At 41.2% G+C, this 23401-nt stretch overlaps 1 protein-coding gene and 1 pseudogene across 2 annotated transcripts in view; both read left to right on the plus strand.

Moving 5' to 3' along the window:
• The window catches only part of AGBL4 (AGBL carboxypeptidase 4), a 1562854-nt gene that overhangs the window by 124357 nt on the left and 1415096 nt on the right, over window positions 1–23401 (plus strand). The window lies entirely within an intron of this gene.
• Window positions 8624–8812, plus strand: LOC138648533 (small nucleolar RNA U3; annotated as a pseudogene).

Consider the following 23401-nt stretch of genomic DNA (forward strand, 5'->3'; position numbering starts at 1 on the left):
GTATATACCTGTGTGTCATCTCTCCTGTATATAGTATATATCTGTGTGTCATCTCCCCTGTATATAGTATATACCTGTGTGTCATCTCCTCCTGTATTAGACCTCATTCACACGTTATTTGCTCAGTATTTTTACCTCAGTATTTGTAAGCTAAATTGGCAACCTGATAAATCCCCAGCCAACAGGAAGCCCTCCCCCTGGCAGTATATATTAGCTCACACATACACATAATAGACAGGTCATGTGACTGACAGCTGCCGTATTTCCTATATGGTGCAATTGTTGTAGTTTGTCTGCTTATTAATCAGATTTTTATTTTTGAAGGATAATACCAGACTTGTGTGTGTTTTAGGGCGAGTTTCGTTTGTCAAGTTGTGTGTGTTGAGTTGCGTGTGGCGACATGCATGTAGCGACTTTTGTGAGATGAGTTTTGTGTAGCAACATGCGTGTAGCAACTTTTTGTGTGTCGAGTTGCATGTGACAGGTTAGTGTAGCAAGTTGTGTGCAGCAAGTTTTGCGCATGGCGAGTTTTGCGCGTTGCGAGTATTGTGTGGTGCCTTTTGAGTATGTGCAAGTTTTGTGTGAGGCAACTTTTGCATGTGTTGCAACTTTTGTGCATGTGGCAATTTTTCCGCGTGTGCAAGTTTTGCGTGTGGCGAGTTTTTCATGAGGAGAATTTTGCACTTGTGGCGAGTTTTGCAAGAGCCTAGTTTTTGCATGTGGCGAGTTCTGCGCGTGGCGAGTTTTGAGTGGCGACTTTTGTGTTTTGACTTTTATGTGGCGAGGTTGGTGTATTTGTGGTGAAATGTGTGCTGAGGGTAATATGTGTTCAAGCACGTGGTAGTGTGTGGCGCATTTTGTGTGTGTTCATATCCCCGTGTGTGGTGAGTATCCCATATCGAGGCCCCACCTTAGCAACTGTACGGTATATACTCTTAGGCGCCATCGCTCTCATTCTTTAAGTCCCCCTTGTTCACATCTGGCAGCTGTCAATTTGCCTCCTACACTTTTCCTTTCATTTTTTCCCATTATGTAGATAGGGGCAAAATTGTTTGGTGAATTGGAAAGTGCGGGGTTAAAATTTCACCTCACAACATAGCCTATGACGCTCTCGGGGTCCAGACGTGTGACTGTGCAAAATTTTGTTGCTGTAGCTGCGACGCTTCCAACACTTTTCCTTTCACTTTTTCCCCATTATGTAGATAGGGGCAAAATTGTTTGGTGAATTGGAACGCGCGGGGTTAAAATTTCACCTCACAATGAAGCCTATGACGCTCTCAGGGTCCCGACGTGTGACTCTGCAAAATTTTGTTTCTGTGGCTGCGACGCCTCCAACACTTTTCCTTTCACTTTTTTCCCCATTATGTAGATAGGGGCAAAATTGTTTGGTGAATTGGAAAGCGCGGGGTTAATATTTCACCTCACAACATAGCCTATGACGCTCTCGGGGTCCAGACGTGTGACTGTGCAAAATTTTGTGGCTGTAGCTGCGACTCCTCCAACACTTTTCCTTTCACTTTTTTCCCCATTATGTAGATAGGGGCAAAATTGTTTGGTGAATTGGAACGCGCGGGGTTAAAATTTCGCCTCACAATATAGCCTATGACGCTCTCGGGGTCCAGACGTGTGACTGTGCAAAATTTTGTGGCTGTAGCTGCGACGGTGCAGATGCCAATCCCGGACATACACACACACATACACACACACACACACACACACACACATTCAGCTTTATATAGTAGATTTACACCAAGATACAGATTGAACCGGGACCCAGTTGTTAGTATATAAGAGTAATAAAACAACACTGTAAAGGCATAGATTCCAACAATGTAATATCACACAAAATTCATGATTCAAAATCAGTATACATTCATTTCTGTATTCCCGCCGTATATCCAATAAAGTCCATATCCATTTAAGACTCCACATGAGGGAAAAGTTCATCCTTAGTCAGGAGAAAGGAGGTCCCATAAGATGTTTTATTAATAATCCATGATATTCCTCTCCGAAGTTGGCAAAGCCGAAAAGCATTAGTGCGCATGCGCCGGTGCACTATGTCCCAGAACACAGCAAAATACTTCCGGGACATAGTGCGCCGGCGCATGCGCACTAATGCTTTTCGGCTTTGCCCGCAGTTGGGCAAAGCATACTGCATGTGTGCAAGGCGAGATTGCATTTCGCACGCGTGCACTATGGAGTAAACCGAATCAAATTCAAGACAATATTGCGGCCAGGGGGAAAGGAAGGGGTGCATGAAAGAACAGAAAACACCGCCCATCGGACCGTAAACAGAGCCCGCTAAATTCAGGTGACAGAGTCCCTTTAAGGTAGCAGAAAAAAATGAGTACGCAGCGTTTTTTAGCAGCGTAATTTTGGTGCGGAATACATGTGTGATTTGTCTTCAGTACATGTTTAATAAAGTTAGTTTTTTTCATCTTAAACGCAGCAAAAATACTTAAAGGGACTCTGTCACCTGAAATTGGAGGGAACAATCTTCAGCCATAGGGGCGGGGTTTTCGGGTGTTTGATTCACCCTTTCCTTACCCGCTGTCTGCATGCTGGCTGCAATATTGGATTGAAGTTCATTCTCTCCTCCATAGTAAACGCCTGCGCAAGGCAAGATTTCCTTGTGCAGGCGTGTACTACGGAGGACAGAGAATGAACTTCAATCCAATATTGCAGCCAGCATGCAGCCAGCGGGTAAGGAAAGGGTGAATCAAACACCCGAAAACCCCGCCCATATGGCTGAAGATTGTTCCCTCCAAATTCAGGTGACAGAGTCCCTTTAATGCACTTTGTTTACAAACATACAATAGAAATAAAGGTAGATTTAATTTAGCTTTTTTAGTTCAGTACATTTAACTTATGGTTAACCAGTTTGTAGCATTGTAAATGTCATTCTTCACATGCACATTGTCCCTAAATAAATCACTTTTGTTTCTTTCTTGTATTTGTATGGATATGTCGATGAAAGCCTTTGTTGTCTTCCCTGTGAAGCCAAAGACAATGTACCTGCAAAATGCAGATTCACAGGAGGAGATGAGATTTGAAGGCAAGATTGGCCAACCACCTGGCGGCAATTGTAAGCCCAAAACAGATCCATGGATTGATCCACATATCAGGGAGGCGCTGCTGTTCTAGAATACTGTGGAAATAAGTAACCTCCTTTACATGGTCCTTATCTTTAAATTTTCTCAGCTGAACATTAAGTATTGTGCTGAGATTCTCCCAAAAGTTTTCATACAAGGAACTCATCAAATACCGTGACCCTGAAAGAGAGTCCTGAATGTGCTTTTTTCCATTAATATTTACTTTTTTTTAGAGCTAAGATTTTTGTGACTTGAACTTACCATATATACATTGATATACAGTGCAGACCAAAAGTTTGGACACCTCATTTAAAGATTTTTCTGTATTTTCATGACTATGAAAATTGTACATTCACACTGAAGGCATCAAAACTATGAATTAACACATGTGGAATTATATACTTATCAAAAAAGTGTGAAACAACTGAAATTATGTCTTATATTCTAGGTTCTTCAAAGTAGCCACCTTTTGCTTTGATGACTGCTTTGCGCACTCTTGGCATTCCCTTGATGAGCTTCAAGAGGTAGTCACCGGGAATGTTTTCACTTCACAGGTGTACCCTGTCAGGTTTAATAAGTGGGGTTTCTTGCCTTATAAATGGGGTTGGGACCATCAGTTTTGTTGTGCAGAAGTCTGGTGGATACACAGCTGATAGTCCTACTGAATAGACTGTTAGAATTTGTATTATGGCAAGAAAAAAGCAGCTAAGTAAAGAAAAACGAGTGGCCATCATTATTTTAAGAAATGAAGGTCAGTCAGTTCGAAAAATTAAGCAAACTTTGAAAGTGTCCCCAAGTGCAGTGGCAAAAACCATCAAGCGCTACAAAGAAACTGGCTCACATGAGGACCGTCCCAGGAAAGGAAGACCAAGAGTCACCTCTGCTTCTGAGGATAAGTTTATCCGAGTCACCAGCCTCAGAAATCACAGGTTAACAGCAGCTCAGATTAGAGACCAGGTCAATGCCACACAGACTTCTAGCAGCAGACACATCTCTACAACAGCTGTTAAGAGGAGACTTTGTGCAGCAGGCCTTCATGGTAAAATAGCTGCTAGGAAACCACTGGACAGGCAACAAGTAGAAGAGACTTGTTTGGGCTAAAGAACACAAGGAATGGACATTAGACCAGTGGAAATCTGTGCTTTGGTCTGATGAGTCCAAATTTGAGATCTTTGGTTCCAACCACCATGTCTTTGTGCGACCCAGAAAAGGTGAATGGATGGACTCTACATGCCTGGTTCCCACAGTGAAGCATGGAGGAGGAGGTGTGATGGTGTGGGAGTGCTTTGCTGGTGACACTGTTGGGGATTTATTCAAAATTGAAGGCATACTGAACCAGCATGGCTACCACAGCATCTTGCAGCAGCATGCCATTCCCTCTGGTTTGCGTTTAGTTGGACCATCTTTTATTTTTCAACAGGACAATGACCCCAAACACACCTCCAGGCCGTGTAAGAGCTATTTGACCAAGAAGGAGAGTGATGGGGTGCTACGCCAGATGACCTGGCCTCCACAGTCACCAGACCTGAACCCAATCGAGATGGTTTGGGGTGAGCTGGACCGTAGAGTGAAGGCAAAAGGGCCAGCAAGTGCTAAGCATCTCTGGGAACACCTTAAAGATTGTTGGAAGACCATTCCCGGTGACTACTTCTTGAAGTTCATCAAGAGAATGCCAAGAGTGTGAAAAGCAGTCATCAAAGCAAAAGGTGGCTACTTTGAAGAACCTAGAATATAAGACATTTTCAGTTGTTTCACGCTTTTTTGTTAAGTATATAGTTCCACATGTGTTAATTCATAGTTTTGATGCCTTCAGTGTGAATGTACAATTTTCATAGTCATGAAAATACAGAAAAATCTTTAAATGAGAAGGTGTGTCCAAACTTTAGGTCTGTACTGTATATACAGTGGAGGAAATAAGTATTTGATACACTACCGATGTGACAGATAGAAGCTGCCTTGTTGATTTAGAATGATCTGACAAGTATAGGGGTTTAAATGGTTATAGCAGACAGGAAGTGGTTAGCTCAGCCCCAAGGGATACTGGGAAAGTTGTTATTTTGTCCTGGACATCCAATAGTATGATGTGTGCTAGAGAGTCTTCTGTTAAGGTACCGTCACACTAAGCGACGCTGCAGCGATACTGACAACGATTCGGATCGCTGCAGCGTCGCTGTTTGGTCGCTGGAGAGCTGTCACACAGACAGCTCTCCAGCGACCAACTATTCCGGTAACCAGGGTAAACATTGGGTTACTAAGCGCAGGGCCACGCTTAGTAACCCGATGTTTACCCTGGTTACCAGCGTAAAAGTAAAAAAAAAAACAAAACCCTACATACTTACCTTCCGCTGTCTGTCCCTCGGCGCTCTGCTTCTCTGCCCTGTGTAAGCACAGCGGCCGGAAAGCACAGCGGTGACGTCACTGCTCTGCTTTCCGGCCGCTGTGCTTACACAGAGCAGAGAAGCAGAGCGCCGAGGGACAGACAGTGGAAGGTAAGTATGTAGGGTTTTTTTTTTCACTTTTACGCTGGTAACCAGGGTAAACATCGGGTTACTAAGCGCGGCCCTGCGCTTAGTAACCCAATGTTTACCCTGGTTACCAGCGAAGACATCGCTGAATCGGCGTCACACACGCCGATTCAGCGATGTCAGCAGGAAGTCCAGCGACGAAATAAAGTGCTGGACTTTCTGCAGCGACCAACGATATCACAGCAGGATTCTGATCGCTGCTGCGTGTCAAACAACGATATCGCTAGCCAGGACGTTGCAACGTCACGGATCGCTAGCGATATCATTTAGTGTGACGGTACCTTTAGATTGTAATCACACAAGTGGTATAGACCAGTCCTTCCCGGGAAACGATTGCTAGAATCATAGAAACAGAGAGGAGAGCCAGAAGCATCTTTATTACCTCAAGATAGAAGTGAGAGAGCTACAGCACTGGACTCATCCCCTCCCCCCACCTCACTGCATGAACAAGCTATAGTTCTGCTTGGGTTGAGATACTGTGTGTGAAGAGAAATTGTCTGTGAAGAAACGTTCATATACAGTGGGGCAAAAAAGTATTTAGTCAGTCAGCAATAGTGCAAGTTCCACCACTTAAAAAGATGAGAGGCGTCTGTAATTTACATCATAGATAGACCTCAACTATGGGAGACAAACTGAGAAAAAAAATCCAGAAAATCACATTGTCTGTTTTTTTAACAATTTATTTGCATATTATGGTGGAAAATAAGTATTTGGTCAGAAACAAACAATCAAGATTTCTGGCTCTCACAGACCTGTAACTTCTTCTTTAAGAGTCTCCTCTTTCCTCCACTCATTACCTGTAATAATGGCACCTGTTTAAACTTGTTATCAGTATAAAAAGACACCTGTGCACACCTTCAAACAGTCTGACTCCAAACTCCACTATGGTGAAGACCAAAGAGCTGTCAAAGGACACCAGAAACAAAATTGTAGCCCTGCACCAGGCTGGGAAGACTGAATCTGCATTAGCCAACCAGTTTGGAGTGAAGAAATGTGAAGAAATCAACAGTGGGAGCAATAATTAGAAAATGGAAGACATACAAGACCACTGATAATCTCCCTCGATCTGGGGCTCCACGCAAAATCCCACCCCGTGGGGTCAGAATGATCACAAGAACGGTGAGCAAAAATCCCAGAACCACGCGGGGGGACCTAGTGAGTGAACTGCAGAGAGCTGGGACCAATGTAACAAGGCCTACCATAAGTAACACACTACGCCACCATGGACTCAGATCCTGCAGTGCCAGACGTGTCCCACTGCTTAAGCCAGTACAAGTCCGGGCCCGTCTGAAGTTTGCTAGAGAGCATTTGGATGATCCAGAGGAGTTTTGGGAGAATGTCCTATGGTCTGATAAAACCAAACTGGAACTGTTTGGTAGAAACACAACTTGTCGTGTTTGGAGGAAAAAGAATACTGAGTTGCATCCATCAAACACCATACCTACTGTAAAGCATGGTGGTGGAAACATCATGCTTTGGGGCTGTTTCTCTGCAAAGGGGCCAGGATGACTGATCCGGGTACATGAAAGAATGAATGGGGCCATGTATCGTGAGATTTTGAGTGCAAACCTCCTTCCATCAGCAAGGGCATTGAAGATGAAACGTGGCTGGGTCTTTCAACATGACAATGATCCAAAGCACACCGCCAGGGCAACGAAGGAGTGGCTTCGTAAGAAGCATTTCAAGGTTCTGGAGTGGCCTAGCCAGTCTCCAGATCTCAACCCTATAGAAAACCTTTGGAGGGAGTTGAAAGTCCGTGTTGCCAAGCGAAAAGCCAAAAACATCACTGCTCTAGAGGAGATCTGCATGGAGGAATGGACCAACATACCAACAACAGTGTGTGGCAACCTTGTGAAGACTTACAGAAAACGTTTGACCCCTGTCATTGCCAACAGAGGATATATTACAAAGTATTGAGATGAAATTTTGTTTCTGACCAAATACTTATTTTCCACCATAATATGCAAATAAATTGTTAAAAAAACAGACAATGTGATTTTCTGGATTTTTTTTTCTCAGTTTGTCTCCCATAGTTGAGGTCCACCTATGATGTAAATTACAGACGCCTCTCATCTTTTTAAGTGGTGGAACTTGCACTATTGCTGACTGACTAAATACTTTTTTGCCCCACTGTATGTTGATGAAGCATTTCATGAAGAGGAGTGATTCTGTGTGATGAAAAGAAGATTGAATAAAACCCCTGATATCTAATCCAGTTCAGAACTTTGTCATAGCTGTGTTCCTGTAAACTGTTACCTCGCCTCTCCTGTGAAGAATTTTAATTAATGACCTCCCAGAGTAAGATTTCCCCAGGAGTCCTAAAAGAACTGATGTTTCCTTTGTATCGCCTTCATATACTGAATGGCGTACATACAACATCCACTTACACTGTGAAAGGCAGAATTTAAAAAAAAAAAAACAGAAAATCACTTTGTATGATTTGTAAATAATTAAAATGCATTTTATTGCATGAGAGAAGTATTTGATCACCTAACAACCAGCAAGAATTCTGGATCTTACAGACCTGTTAGTTTTTCTTTAAGAAGCCCTCCTCCTCTGCACTCATTACCTGTATTAATTGCACCTGAATAAAAGACACCTCTCCACACAATCAATCATACTCCAACCTCTCTGCTATGGCCAAGACCAAACAGCTGTCTAAGGACACTGGGACAAAATTGTGGACCTGTACAAAGCTGGGATAGGCTACAGGACAATAGGCAAGCAGCTTGATGAGAAGGCAACAACTGTTGGCTCAATTATTAGAAAGTAGAAGAAAGACAAGATGACGGTCAATTTTCCTGGATCTGGGTCTCCATGTAAGATCTCACCTCGTGGGGTAAGGATGATTCTGAGAGAGGTCAGGAATCAGCCCAGAACTACACGGGAGGATCTGGTCAATGATCTAAAGAGAGCTGGAACCATAGTCTCAAACATTAGTGTTAGTAACAGACTACGCTGTCATGGATTATGATCCTGCAGGGCATGCAACGTCCCCCTGCTCATGCCATCACACTTTCAGGGATCATTTCTATAGTGTGTAACTTGAGAAGTGTGCTAAAATACAACTTTCACGTAAAAACCTGCAAGTCTTGAGTGTGCGGCTGTTTTTTCTATAGACAATGTTCATTTGAAGTTCACCAGTGACCATTTGGATGATCCAGATGAGCCATGGGAGAAGGTCATGTGGTCAGATGAGACCAAAATAGAACTTTTTGGTATCAACTCCTCTCGCTGTGTTTGGAGGAAGAAGAAGGATGTGTACAACCCCAAGAACATTAACCCAACCATGAAGCATGGTGGGGGAAACATCATACTTTGGGGGTGCTATTCTGCATGTTACTTTACTTACAAAGTAATTTTATTATTAATAGTATTTATTTATAATGAGAATATTATTTTTATCAGAAGACTTATTTTGTTTGGATTTTTAAAAAAATCTGTTTTCTTACATTTCTTGGATATTGTTAAGACCCAACACAACAGGCAGTTTTTCGCTTGATGGTACATTGTGGTCATGCACGATTCAGCAGCATCAAGTTGTCGTTCTAATTGTCGGTATTACACTGAAAGCCCTTGTCTATTTATGCTATAAAAGACAGTGGGAGGTGGATATGATGGCTCTAACTTGTAATTTGGAGATACAGGCTTATCGATTGCTCCAGGTCTTGTTTCCATGGTAAGAAAAAAAAAAAAAAAGAATACAAAATTCTCTTTTTGTATGTTAACCTGAAAACGTAATTACCAAATCTTCTGTTCGTCTTCTGTGATAAATCATCGTATAAATGCGAAAATATATTTGATTTACTTCTCACATTTAATTATCTATGATAAGCAGCTCACTTGTTTAACAATATTGATTAATAAATAGTTTATTTATATGTAATTAAGTGAAATATTTTATGTCTTACAGTAATGCAGAAAAACGCCTGATTGATAATTAACATAAAAAAGCAAAATGTTCTTTAATTGATTCATGATGTTTGTATTGGTTGCATATGATCAGGAAAAAGTTTTTTTCTTCTTTCAGAACTAACGCTATTCCTGTCCAATGGCGGCACCTGATCTTATAACCCAGCTCATTAACTTGAATTGGGCAATCCTGCAATACCAGGCACAGACCACGGACTGGAGCTGGCGCTATTTCCAGAAAAAATAATGCTCATTTTTCTACTCACGCAAAATCGCATACACATCTATTGTTCTTTCAATTGAGGTGTGAGCTTAACCCCTTCATGACTGGGTCGTTTTTCATTTTTGCATGTTCGTTTTTTTACTTATCCTCTTCCAAGAGCCATAAGACTTTTTTTAAAGTATTTACATTGACATATGAGGACATTTCTTTGCAATTTTGATTGACACCATTTTATTTCACCATATAATATAGTGGGGGAAAAAATGGGAAAAAAATTCATAAGTTCAATTAAATTATGAAAACCCCCAATTCTTCCCTTGTTGTTTTGGTTTTGTTTTTAGAACATATAAAAATTACATGGAGATTTGAGATCTGGAAATATGATTCTTTAGGTCAGAACAATTTTGGCAAAATTAAACTTGTATAGTTTTTTTCATTTAAATGGTGAAAAAAAAATCCAAAATTTGTAAAAAAAAAAAAAATATATATATATATATTTGGTTTGTGTCACCGTTTTTTAAGACCCAGAACATATTAATTTTTTTGTCCACAGGGTTGTATATGGGATTTTTTTGCGTGTAGAGTTGACATTTTTTAAGCATACTATTTTGGGTACACTGACACTTTCATAGCTTTTTATTGCATTTTTTGGGTGGTGTAGCAACCTAAAAGAACAGAAATTTTTGTGCTATGATTTGGGGTTAGATAATCTTATATATTGATAGATCAGTCTTTTTTGGATGCGGTGATTTGAAATATATTATTTTTATTTCTAAAATAGCAAAAGTAGCTTGATTTTAATTTTTTTTTAACATTTTTAAAAACATTATTTTTTACACCAGCATTCAACATAAGACATACCAGTGCATCAGTTGGAGAGCCCCTGATGTGCCTAAACAGTAAAAACCCCTCCAATTCTAACTCCAACCTAAACCCCAACGCAACCCTAAGCCTAATCCCAACCATAACCCTAAGCACACCCCTAACCCGAACACAACCCTAACCCTAATCCCAACCCTAACCATAACCCTGAGCACAACCCTAACCCCAACACACCCCTAACCCTAATACAGCCCTAACCGTAACCCTAACCACACCCCTATCCCTGACACACCCCTAACCCTAATTCCAACCTTAACCCCAACCGTAAACATAATCCAAACCCTAATTTTAGCCCCAACCCTAACCCTAACTTTAGCCCCAACCCTAACTTTAGCCCCAACTCTAACTTTAGCCCCAGCCTTAACCCTAACTTTAGCCCCCACCCTATCCATAACTTTAGCCCCAACCCTAACGTTGCCCCAACCCTAACGTTAGCCCCAACCCTAACGTTAGCCCCAACCTAACCCTAACCTTAATGGAAAAATGGAAATAAATACTTTTTTTATTTTATTATTTTTCCCTAACTATAGGGGTGATAAAGGGGGTTTGATTTACTATTTATAGCGAGTTTTTGTTTGGCAGCTGTCACACGCTAAAAGACGCTTTTTATTGCAAAAAAATAGTTTTTGCATCACCACATTTTGAGAGCTATAATTTAGCCCACAGAGTCATGTGAGGTCTTGTTTTTTGCAGGACGAGTTGACGTTTTTATAGGTACCATTTTCGGGCACATGACATTTTTTGATCGCTTTTTATTCCGATTTTTGGGAGGCAGGATGAACAAAAACCAGCAATTTCTGAATTTCTTTTAGGGGGGCATTTATACCATTCCGTGTGTTGTAAAATTGATAAAGCAGCTTTATTCTTTGGGTTAGTACGATTTCAGCGATACCTCATTTATATCTTTTTTTATGCTTTGGTGCTTTTACACAATAAAAACTATTTTATATAAAACATAACGTTTTTTGCATCTCTTTATTCTGAGAGCTATAACTTTTTTATTTTTCTGCTGATGATGCTGTATGGCGGCTTTTTCTTTTGCGGGACAAGATGAAGCATCGCGTTGTTCCGGTGGGAGAGCACAGGGGGCCCCCGTCCCTGCGCGATGCCCCTCTATGTCGCTGTCACTACTGACAGCGGCATCAAAGAGGTTAAATGCCCATTATCGGTACTAGCGCCAATCGTGGGCATTGCTGCGGGGTGTCAGCTGTTACATACAGCTGACACCCGCATGCAATCGCCGCGCTGCTCACCGTGAGACCGCACGATCGTGCCGCCGTACTAGTACTGCAGTTTGCGAGAACTCAGTTCCCGCAGAGCAGTACTAGTACGGCGCATGTCGGGAAGGGGTTATCATAAAAACTTAATTTAAACAATTGATAATTTTGCTATGACACGTTCCCTTTAAATTCCCTGAGTTATTAGTTGCTGATGGGAATAAATTTAGGTAAAATTGAAAATACTACAGGTTAGGATTTCACTCTTGTATCAGCTCTTTTCTATCAAGTTTCTTTAAAACAGAATTAGATTAAGGTCTGTTTACACTACTGTTCACAGCCTCTTTCAAGGTTTGGGTAGGTCAGCATTTCCTTGCAGGTCAGCACTTCCTACTTCAGAGTTTGGAATCTATCAGGATTTGAAAGTATGCATTCTGAGAAAGAAAAAGCATATCTTCATTTATGAACAAAAGCCCTGAAGGTCAAATGGTCTTAAACATGTGTCATAATGGATCACAGTGGATCATAATGCATTATCACATTTCAAAAATGATCCATGATATTTAGAGTTTGGGGTTTTAGGTTGCAGTCGATGGACTTGTGTCTTATTTGAATCCTAAAACTATGAAAGTATGGAACTACAGATGAGTGAGTCAGATATAAACTAATCAAATTTCTAGTAGATGCGAACTCGGCTTCAGGAAAATGGCCGCCGTGATCTCCATCTGGCTGAAATGAGCCCCTAGAATACCAGCACCTCCGGTGAGGAGTTTTGCGTTATTCTGACTGCATGAATACTGTTCACTCTATTTGGTAGCTGTGTTCCTCTGTGAGGTTAACAGGACACAGCGTTCTCTTGTGTATGTGACTCTGTGAAGTGAGTTCACTTATACCGCCATATAGTACCGTCAGTTACTAGCAGCGGGTTTTACTCCTGCATGGTGGACCCCGGGTTGCGAACGCACTTATTACTCTATAAATATATAGTGCATTCTGCCAAACCCTAACACATATTACCTAAATGAGTGTCTACCAAGCAGTTCACTGTCAAGTGACAGGCTGATCCTCCGGACCCTGACGCGCGTTTCGCGGTTGCTTCTTCCAGGAATATGCTAAAAAAGTATAGAGATTTTATTCAGATTGCAAAAAACTACAAAAATATACAATATAAATGTTCCTTTTATGGGTACAATATGATTAAAGCCATGGGTGAACAACATGAGAGGCTGGGGAATTGGTTAGGAGAAAAAGTAACACTATGTGTGCAACACATTAAGTTTGTCTAATTGGAAAAGGATCCCTGTTAGTCTTCCGTGTCAAATGATACTTGTAGATTCAGTAATGCTCCGTACATAGTAAAAAAGACCATGGTCTAATGATGGAGAGGTTTCAATGCGAAACGCGCGTTGGGGAAAGGGGGCTGTGGTCTTGGCAGGATCTACATAAATCATGGATAATTACTTTTGTCATTGACTGTACCCTCCTTTTCTATCTTGATGTGCAGCATATAACTATTGATACAATACGAATATACGATGATTAGGTGTTCAGTGCCCTTTCATTACACCATTGTCTTTTTTACTATATATGAAGCATTAATGAATCTAAGAGTATCATTTGACATGAACTGATCAACAGGGATCCTTTTCCAATTAGACAAACTTAATATGTTGCACACATAGTGTTACTTTTTCTCCTGACCAATTCCCCGGCCTCTTATATTCACCTATGGATTTAATTACATTGTACCCATAAAAGAAACCTTTATATTGTATATTTCTTTGTAATTTTTTGGGAATATGAATAAAATCTTTATACTTCTTTAGCATATTCAACTCTGTTTTTTTTTCCTTGTTTAGCTGAATTGGAGCCCTAGTTCGTTTAACCCTTAGGGTCTGGAGAGATCTGAGAACCTAATAATTTGGATTAAGACCAAATTGAATCTATCGGTCGATTTGAGTGAGTCTACCTGAAATGAATTTCTGGAGATTCCCTTATGTCTTGTTTATGGGGTCCCATGTAATGAATGTCAATAATCTCCGATATGTGCCAGTTAATCTTTGTAAATCTTAACTGTTATCCCAACGTGTTAATAAAAATAAGTTCTCCATGATAACAACTAGCAAAGACTAGACTTAACAACCTTGCCAGTATCCTAGGTTAAGACGCCTTACATTTCTTAAATAACAGAAAGTAAGAGCTTGGCGTGACAAGTACTAGGAGGAAGAGGCGTACTTCTCCATATTAAGGAAACCAGCACCATGCAGCATATTATTATAAGGCATTTAGAGGCATATAGTCCGCAGCTTGCAGTGAAATGTATGGGCTTTCAGATTTCTACTACATACATTATTTATCAAGTATAAAGATCCATTTTAACCCCATTACTTTGAAGCTTCCTGTTTTTTCTTCAACGAGGCTACTTTCCATTTAGGATAATGGATAGTGGCCTGTTGATAAGGGGGCTCTAATGGCTTAGTATGGCTGTGTATGATCTCATCAGACTCATTGGGGAATGAAGCTCACATCAGCAAAACCGCAGAAGGCAATTACAGGAGCCTAGCTATCAATATGCAAACAGCCTTTAATCGGTAGCTTATATAGCCTATGATCAAAGAGCAACAATAACTTTTTTTTTTTTTGCAGTGTTAAAGCTTTTATTTTGTATTTATTCCACGGTGGTTTACATCTAATTGCTTACAAATTGCTGACATTAATGCAGGTATTACGCATATTGCATATTGTATAAATTCTTCTTTCGCTGATGCTATAGGCTGTATGGATTACTTCCACACAAAGGGAACATTTACATATTTAACTATTTAATGCATTAAATCACAATGAAAATGTCAAAAAAAAGCAAAAATGAGTTACTGGCCAAATGTTCTATCACCCCAAGAAAAAACAGAAAAGTAAGTATAAATGGGAGCCAAAGTATCATTTACTTAAATGTTCACTGTATTTTCAACACACTTTGCAAAAGTCAGTAGAGCTAGCAAATATAATGCTTCTTTGTCCACTTATGAGCCATTTCTCCCCTCTCTACCTCTTTAAACTTAAGGTACCTTCACACATAACGATTTCTTTAACGAGATCGTTGCTTTTTGTGACGTAGCAACGATATCGTTAACAAAATCGTTATGCGTGACAGCGACCAACGATCAGGCCCCTGCTGGGAGATCGTTGGTCGCTGGGAGTGATCAGGACCTTTTTTTTGGTCACCGCTGTGCTCTGCTTTACGGCCGGTGCTGACACAGTCAGTGCGCGAAGCTGACGCCGGGGGACGTGACAGGCAACGGAATGTGAGTATGTACTGTTTTTTTTTTTTAACTTTTACAATGGTAACCAGGGTAAATCACGGGTTACTATGCGCGGCCCTGTGCTTAGTAACCCGATATTTAACCTGGTTACCCGGGGACTTCGGCATCGTTGAAGACAGTTTCAACGATGCCGAAGTCGTTGGTTGCTGGAGAGAGCTGTCTGTGTGACAGCTCCCCAGCGACCACACAACGACTTACCAACGATCACGGCCAGGTCGTATCGCTGGTCGTGATCGTTTGTAAGTTGTTTAGTGTAACGGTACCTTTATCATTCACTGCTAAAACTAATCTTGCTCAAGATAAGATGGATTTCCGGCTTACAACTGAGAGATCATATTACAGCTGCCTATGGAAGTGTATGGACGGGGAGGGCGAAGACAAAACCTGCAAAGATGATTGCATACACACAGTAAATAATATTAATAAACTTTATTAATCGCAATATTTTGAGGGTAGCGTGAGGCGAGGGCGATTTGGAGAAGGCGAGGAGAACAGCGAGAGAAAGAAGTAGAGAAATAGTGTTACTGATTTCTAGTAAATGCTTTATCTTACCCCAGAGCTGCATTTACTGCTACACTGCTGAGTACTGCTGTATAATCTTCTCAATCCTGCAACGTCTGGACATGTGCTTCAGAGAGAGAGGAGAGCATGAATCGGCAAACGTCGCCGTGTCTAGTGTACCTCCACCTACTACCACTAGACGCTGACGTTTCCCCGACCGCTGGGAACATCTGGTGGCAAGATGTCCTGACTGCTGGCAAACATGACAAACCTGGAGTGCACAAGTGGTCCGGGACTTAGATCCCGCTCGTGACACTTCCATGGCCTCATGTGACTCGGGCCTGGACTGGAGATTCCAAAGGTTTGGCGAAGGTGGGAGCCAGCCAAAACCTCTGCCTACACTGGGCTTGCTCTAACCTCCGCTCGTGAAAACTGAGGTCAATACGAGTGGACACTGCTATTAACTCCTCCAGTGTGGCGGGAATCTCCCTTGCGGCCAGAGCGTCCTTCACGTGGTCAGCCAGCCCCCTCCAAAATATCGGAATAAGGGCTTTATCTGACCACTCCAGCTCAGATGCTAGGGTGCGAAAGTGGACGGCAAAATGGCTGACCAAGGACGAGCCCTGAGTCAATGCCAACAGTTGGAGCGCCGTATCATGGGTGACACGAGGTTCCAAAAAGACCTGTTATAGAGTGCTCAGGAACAACGAAGCACTCTGCACCACATGATCGCCACGCTCCCACAGTGGCGTAGCCCACTCCAACGCCCTGTCCGGCAGGAGAGACACCTGCTTCTAGTAGATGGCTGTACTATATGGCGGTATAAGCTAACTCTTACTTCACAGATATGCTTGAGAAAAGAGAACGCTGTGCCCTGTTAATCTCACAGGGGAACAGCTAGCAAATAGAGTCAACAGTGGTCATGCAGTCAGCAAAGCTTACACACAACTCCTCACCGGAGGTGCCGGTATTCTAGGGGCTTATTTTAGCCAGGCCCTGAATCCACACACACAAAACTCCTCACCGGAGGTGCCGGTATTCTAGGGGCTTATTACAGCCGAACCCTGAATCCACATGCATAAGACCACACTGGTGCAGAGCACATAACTTTAGTTTATACTAGCACATGGCCGTGTGGCCATGCAAACCTTTTATAGCTGCAGCAACTTCAGGACCTTCCTACAGGACCAATGGGAGTTGCTACAGAACCTGAGCAACTTCAGGACCATCCTAGAGGACCAATGGTAGCTGCTGCAGTACCTGAGCATGTGACCCCTGACCTCCAATGAGAGGTTTTACCTTGGGCATGCTCAGAAGGGGAAAGGCGGACTTAGTCCCAGAGACGTCTGCTCGCCGCTGACCAGTACTGGCTACAATGACTGAGCCTGGAAAGGCAGCAGTAACCATCCACACAGTATCAGGCTGAGTCAGACGCTGGGACTGAATGGGAGACCGCAGCGGAGATGGCCCGAGATTCTGACTCCACGAATCTGACTCCACATGGCTGTAAAGTTGTTAACCCCTTCATGACCGGGGGATTTTTCGTTTTTCCGTGTTCATTTTTTGCTCCCCTCCTTCCCAGAGCCATAACTTTTTTATTTTTCTGTCAATTTGGCCATGTGAGGGCTTATTTTTTGCGGGACGAGTTGTACTTTTGAACGACATCATTGGTTTTAGCATGTCGTGTACTAGAAAACGGGAAAAAAATTCCAAGTGCGGTGAAATTGCAAAAAAAGTGCAATCACACACTTGTTTTTTGTTTGGCTTTTTTGCTAGGTTCACTAAATGCTAAAAATGACCTGCCATTATGATTCTCCAGGTCAGTACGAGTTCATAGACACCAAACATGACTAGGTTATTTTTTTATCTAAGTGGTGAAAAAAAATTCCAAACTTTGCTAAAAAAAATAAATAAAAAATTGCGCCATTTTCCGATACTCGTAGCGTCTCCATTTTTCGTGCTCTGGGGTCGGTTGAGGGCTTATTTTTTGCGTGCCGAGATGACGTTTTTAATGATAGCATTTCGGTGCAGATACGTTCTTTTGATCGCCCGTTATTGCATTTTAATGCAATGTCGCGGCGACCAAAAAAACGTAATTCTGGCGTTTCGAATTTTTTTCCCGCTACGCTGTTTAGCGATCAGGTTAATACTTTTTTTTAATTGATAGATCGGGCGATTCTGAGCGCGGCGATACCAAATATGCGTAGATTTGATATTTTTTTTATTGATTTATTTTGATTGGGGCGAAAGGGGGGTGATTTAAACTTTTATGTTTTTTTTATTTTTTTCACATTTTTTTAAACTTTTTTTTTTAACTTTTGCCATGCTTCAATAGCCTCCATGGGAGGCTAGAAGCAGGCACAGCACGATCGCCTCTGCTACATAGCAGCGATCTGCTGATCGCTGCTATGTAGCAGAATTGCACGTGTGCTGTGAGCGCCGACCACAGGGTGGCGCTCACAGCGACGGGCGATCAGTAACCATAGAGGTCTCTAGGACCTCTATGGTTACCATCCAGACGCATCGCCGACCCCCGATCATGTGACGGGGGTCGGCGATGACGTCATTTCCGGCCGCCCGGCCGGAAGCGGTAGTTAAATGCCGCTGTCTGCGTTTGACAGCGGCATTTAACTAGTTAATAGGTGCGGGCAGATCGCGATTCTGCCCGCACCTATTACGGGCACATGTCAGCTGTTCAAAACAGCTGACATGTCCCGGCTTTGGTGCGGGCTCACCGCGGAGCCCTGCATCAAAGCAGGAGAGCCGGCATCGGACGGTATAGTACGTCCGATGCCGGTAAGGGGTTAAGCCAAACCTCTGACTCCAACTTTTCAATTTTCATGAACCGACTCCGACTCCACCAAAATGGGCTCTGACTCCTCGACTCCGACTCTGACTCCACAGCCCTGTTCTCATCTACATACGCTGTAGATTTTTAATGAAAAGTCACCTGAATCAAAAGATACACTTCCAAATGCTTCTGTCAAGTTTTCTTTCCGAGGGCAGCATATGATACAGAGAGAGAGACTGAGCTTAAAAAATATATCGTTTTTCATTATTTAATATTGTTATGCAAATTATGTGTTTACTATAGAGGAAGCCTGTGAGTCCTGCTTCCCATGCTCATGCAAAGTGATTAACAAAAGCTTACAATCCCTATTTCTGGGTAGGGAAACCAGGACTCACAAGCTTCTCCTTTGGATCCTAGTATCATGTAAGCAACTTTTGAATAAAACATATACTGAATTAAATAATAGAAAAGTATACTGTATACTGGTCCTCTAGTGATAATCTCCTGCTAATAAAACTGTAATTTTATCAAAACTACAGCAACCTTCCCTGTAAGTGACACATCACTGGAATTAGGGCCTCTCTTCCTACTTTATGCTTCTGTTTGTTAAGGCGGCAATGTTTACTGACCGAACCCCTTTAAGAATGCAAGGATTTACTTGGAATCCATCTTTCAAATATCTGATTGCTGTTGATATTTTATGACTTGTTATACACCTGTTATTTTTGTCTCCAGTTACTATATCTTTATTTTTATTGCTGGCATGGACACAGTCAGTCACATACTGTACTCATGAGTTTGTTATTGTATATGACAAAAACTGCTGCAATTAGTTTGCATTTATCTAGTCTGAAACAGATTTGATTCATATCATTTGGCAGAAATAAATTTGGCTTTCGAGCTCTTGAATTGAATCGTAATTTTTCAAGTTCTAACCACTTGCCTGAAATAGAGTTACATTCGGAGGTTAGTCTAGCTCGTACATAGCTATACATGATTTTACTTAGGTTGTGATTTTGTGTGTTTTTTTTAATTTTATCCTGTTTTAATACTGATGAATGTTGTGCACATTTTATTTGGGATGAAATGTAAAGTTAAAAAAATAAATAATATAAAAATAACTTCAATTTAAATACAATTTATTTGTAACTTACAGTGGCATGTAAATGTTTGAGCACCCCTGGTCAAAATTGCTTTTATTGTGAACAGTAGCAAGCTAATGAATGATCTCTAAAAGGCCTAAAGTTAAAGATGACACATGTTCTTTGTATTTTAGGCAAAAAATAAATATTTTAATCTTTTACATGTTAAAAATCACTAAAAGAAAAATGGGCCGATTCAAAAGTTTGGGCACCCTGCATGGTTATTACCTAGTAGCACCCCCTTTTGCAAGTATCGCTATCGCAGCTTTTAAACGCTTTTTGTAGCCAGCCAATAGTTTTCAATTCTTGTTTTCATCCATTGTTCCTTGGAAAATTCTTCCAGTTCTGAGAGATTCCTGGGTCGTCTTGCATGCACTGCTATTTTGAGGTCTAGCTGCAGATTTTCAATGATGTTCAGATCAGGGGACTGTGAGGGCCATTGTAAAACCTTCAGCTGGCGGCTTTTGAAGTAGTCTATTGTGGATTTTGACATGGGTTTTTGATCATTATTCATTTGTAGAAGCTATCCTTTTTTTTAACTTCAGCTGTTTTACAGATCATGATTGATCTACCCCAATGCTTTATGGTTGGCAAAATGTTATTTTCCTGAAATTCTGTTTCCTTTTTTCTGGACGCATACTTTTGAGACCTATCTTAACCTCACTGGTCCATAGGACTTGTTTCCGAAATGTATCAGGCTTGTTTAGATGTTCTTTTGCATACTTCTGATGCTGAATTTTGTAGTGAGGACGTGGGAGAGGTTTTCTTCTAATGACTTTTCCATGAATGCCATATTTGTGCAGGTGACTCTGAAAGGTAGAACAATGTATCAGAATTCTAGTGTCTGCTAAATATTTCTGAAGGTCTTTTGCAGTCAAGCAGGGGTTCTGATTTGCCTATCTAGCAATCGTACAAGCAGTTCTCACTGAAATTTTCATTTTCGTAGTGTTAGGCAGCTGCTTAGAAAAACCCATGGCTGCTGTTTCTTGGCACAAGGTTAAAGGAGGCTGGGTTTTTATAAAGCTTGGAAATTTGCATCACCTGGCCTTCCCTAATGATGATAGTGAGCCACCATAACCCTAGCAGGCTAATAAAGGTCTGAAACCTCGATCAAAGTTATCTGAGCACACAAATCTCCAAGGGTGCCCAAACTTTTGCAGTGGCCCATTTTCTTTTTTTGTAATTTTTAAAATGTAAAATTTAACTGTATATATATATATATATATATATATATATATATATATATATACTAGATGGCAGCCCGATTCTAAAGAATCGGGAGTCTAGAATCCATATATACTTTATTTATTCAAATGTAAGAATAATACAATTAATAAATAATAGTAAGAAAGAACAAAAAATGGCTGCACTCACCAGCTCTTGACAATTCTTGTTATTTAAGGTACAGTTACACAGGATCCATGAACATGCTTATGAGGGGAGGGATGAAAGACATCAGACGACAACTTTGCGTGTTGTGGGCAGTGTCAGGTAGTAGGAAAATAGCCAGTTAATAATAGGCAATAGTTCTTTGCAGGAATGCAGATATTAATAAATAGGCAGTTTATATTGCAGAGAAATTGCTGGGCAATAATGGACAGTGTCCTTATGTGGCAAATAATAGAGCAATATACCCAATGTGGCAAAGAAGAGGTTAATAAACGGCAGTCTCTCAGTATAACAGTCAGTGAATAATAGGCAGTATATGGAGAAAACACCAAACAAAAGTTCAAAATTGGTGTGAAAATGTCACTGAACCACTTCACAACTAAATATATATAGTTTTGGTAAATGGTATTATCATTTTTTTGACGAAATTCGGTAGGAGCTTGAAGAGCAACGTCACTGGGCCCGCCTCCACGCAGTAGAAACTTGCTGTGAGGTAAAAATTCAAAAATCACACCAAAATGGGGGGCGGAGTGTGTCACAGTACGGCACGTTTCTGATTGGTCGCTCGCAGCAGGCGGCAACCAATCAGACACTGGACACTGTTGACGTCACTTATCTCCGCACATTAGCTCCGGACATTAGCTCCGGACATTAGCTCCGGACATTATCTCCGGACATTAGCTCCGGACATTAGCTCCGGACAAAGCCACGGAAGTTGGCACAAATTGCAGGAAGTAGTATTCTAGGCAATTATATATTAGATATATATATATATATATATATATATATCTAATATATAATTGCCTAGAATACTACTTCCTGCAATTTGTGCCAACTTCCTGTCCGGAGCTAATGTCCGGAGCTAATGTCCGGAGATAAGTGACGTCAACAGTGTCCAGTGTCTGATTGGTTGCCGCCTGCTGCGAGCGACCAATCAGAAACGTGCCGTACTGTGACACACTCCGCCCGCCATTTTGGTGTGATTTTTGAATTTTTACCTCACAGCAAGTTTCTACTGCGTGGAGGCGGGCCCAGTGACGTTGCTCTTCAAGCTCCTGCCGAATTTCGTCAAAAAAATGATAATACCATTTACCAAAACTATACATATTTAGTTGTGAAGTGGTTCAGTGACATTTTCACACCAATTTTGAACTTTTGTTTGGTGTTTTCTCCATATACTGCCTATTATTTTTGTTCTTTCTTACTATTATTAATTGTATTATTCTTACATTTGAATAAATAAAGTATATATGGATTCTAGACTCCCGATTCTTTAGAATCGGGCTGCCATCTAGTATATATATATTTGCCTGAAATACAAAGGAAATGTGTCATATTTAACTTTAGGCCTTTTAGAGATAATTTCATCTTCAACTTGCTTAACTGTTCACAATAACAGAAATTTTGACCAGGGGTGCCCAAACTTTTACATGCCGCTAAATGGACAATTTTAAAGGAAATATATTATTAGACAATTTCAAACCTATTTAAATTACGTTTTTATTTTTTAGGGTTTTAAAAAAAAAGAAAAAATAAATAAAATTTGAATGTGTGTTTAAAACTAAAGTCGCATTCCAGCAGATTTGTTTGCACTTCCAATGCAGTCATAAGGTTTCTTTTATTTGTCTCATTTGTTTCATCGCATCTCAGTTGCATCCATGCATTTTCCACCTTTATTATGGTCAGCTGTGTCACATGATCTCCACTCTGATAACTGGTCGAATACATGCTTTTATGTGTAGACAGGAAGTCACTCTCTGACTTCCTGTTTCTGACAGATAGTTCCATAGTCTCAGTGCTCTTACAGTAAAGAACCCGCGTCTGTTATTATGCTTAAACCTTCTTTCCTCCAGACGTAGAGGATGCCCCTTGTCTCTGTCTCAGGTCTATGATTAAAAAGATCATCAGAAAGGTCTTTGTACTGTCCCCTCATATATTTATACATTAAAATAAGATCACCCCTTAGTCTTCATTTTTCCAAACTAAATAGCCCTAAATGGCCCCAAGTGTAATAACCTATCTTGGTATTGCAGACCCCCCAAGTCCTCCTCTTGGTTGCTCTTCTCTGCACCCGCTCTAGTTCAGCTATGTCTCTCTTATTGTTGTGAATTCTGTTATCGAACTCCCTCCTGTGGTCATGAATGGTACTTCGGCGAGTTCTGTCCATGGACTCCCTCTGGTGGCTGTGAGTGGAGCTGCTGCTTCTGAGGTTCCTTCCACAGGTGACGTAGTTTATTCTTTGGCTGGCTGCTCTATTTAACTCCACTCAGATCGTTACTCCATGCCAGCTGTCAATGTTCTTGTACTGGTTCAGTTCGCTCTTGGATCTTTCTGGTGACCTGTCTACTCCAGCAGAAGCTAAGTCCCTGCTTGTTAATTATTTGTTCTTTGTTTCCTTGTCCAGCTT

Source organism: Ranitomeya imitator, chromosome 8, assembly GCF_032444005.1.
Source record: "Ranitomeya imitator isolate aRanImi1 chromosome 8, aRanImi1.pri, whole genome shotgun sequence".
NCBI classification, from domain to species: Eukaryota; Metazoa; Chordata; class Amphibia; order Anura; family Dendrobatidae; genus Ranitomeya; species Ranitomeya imitator.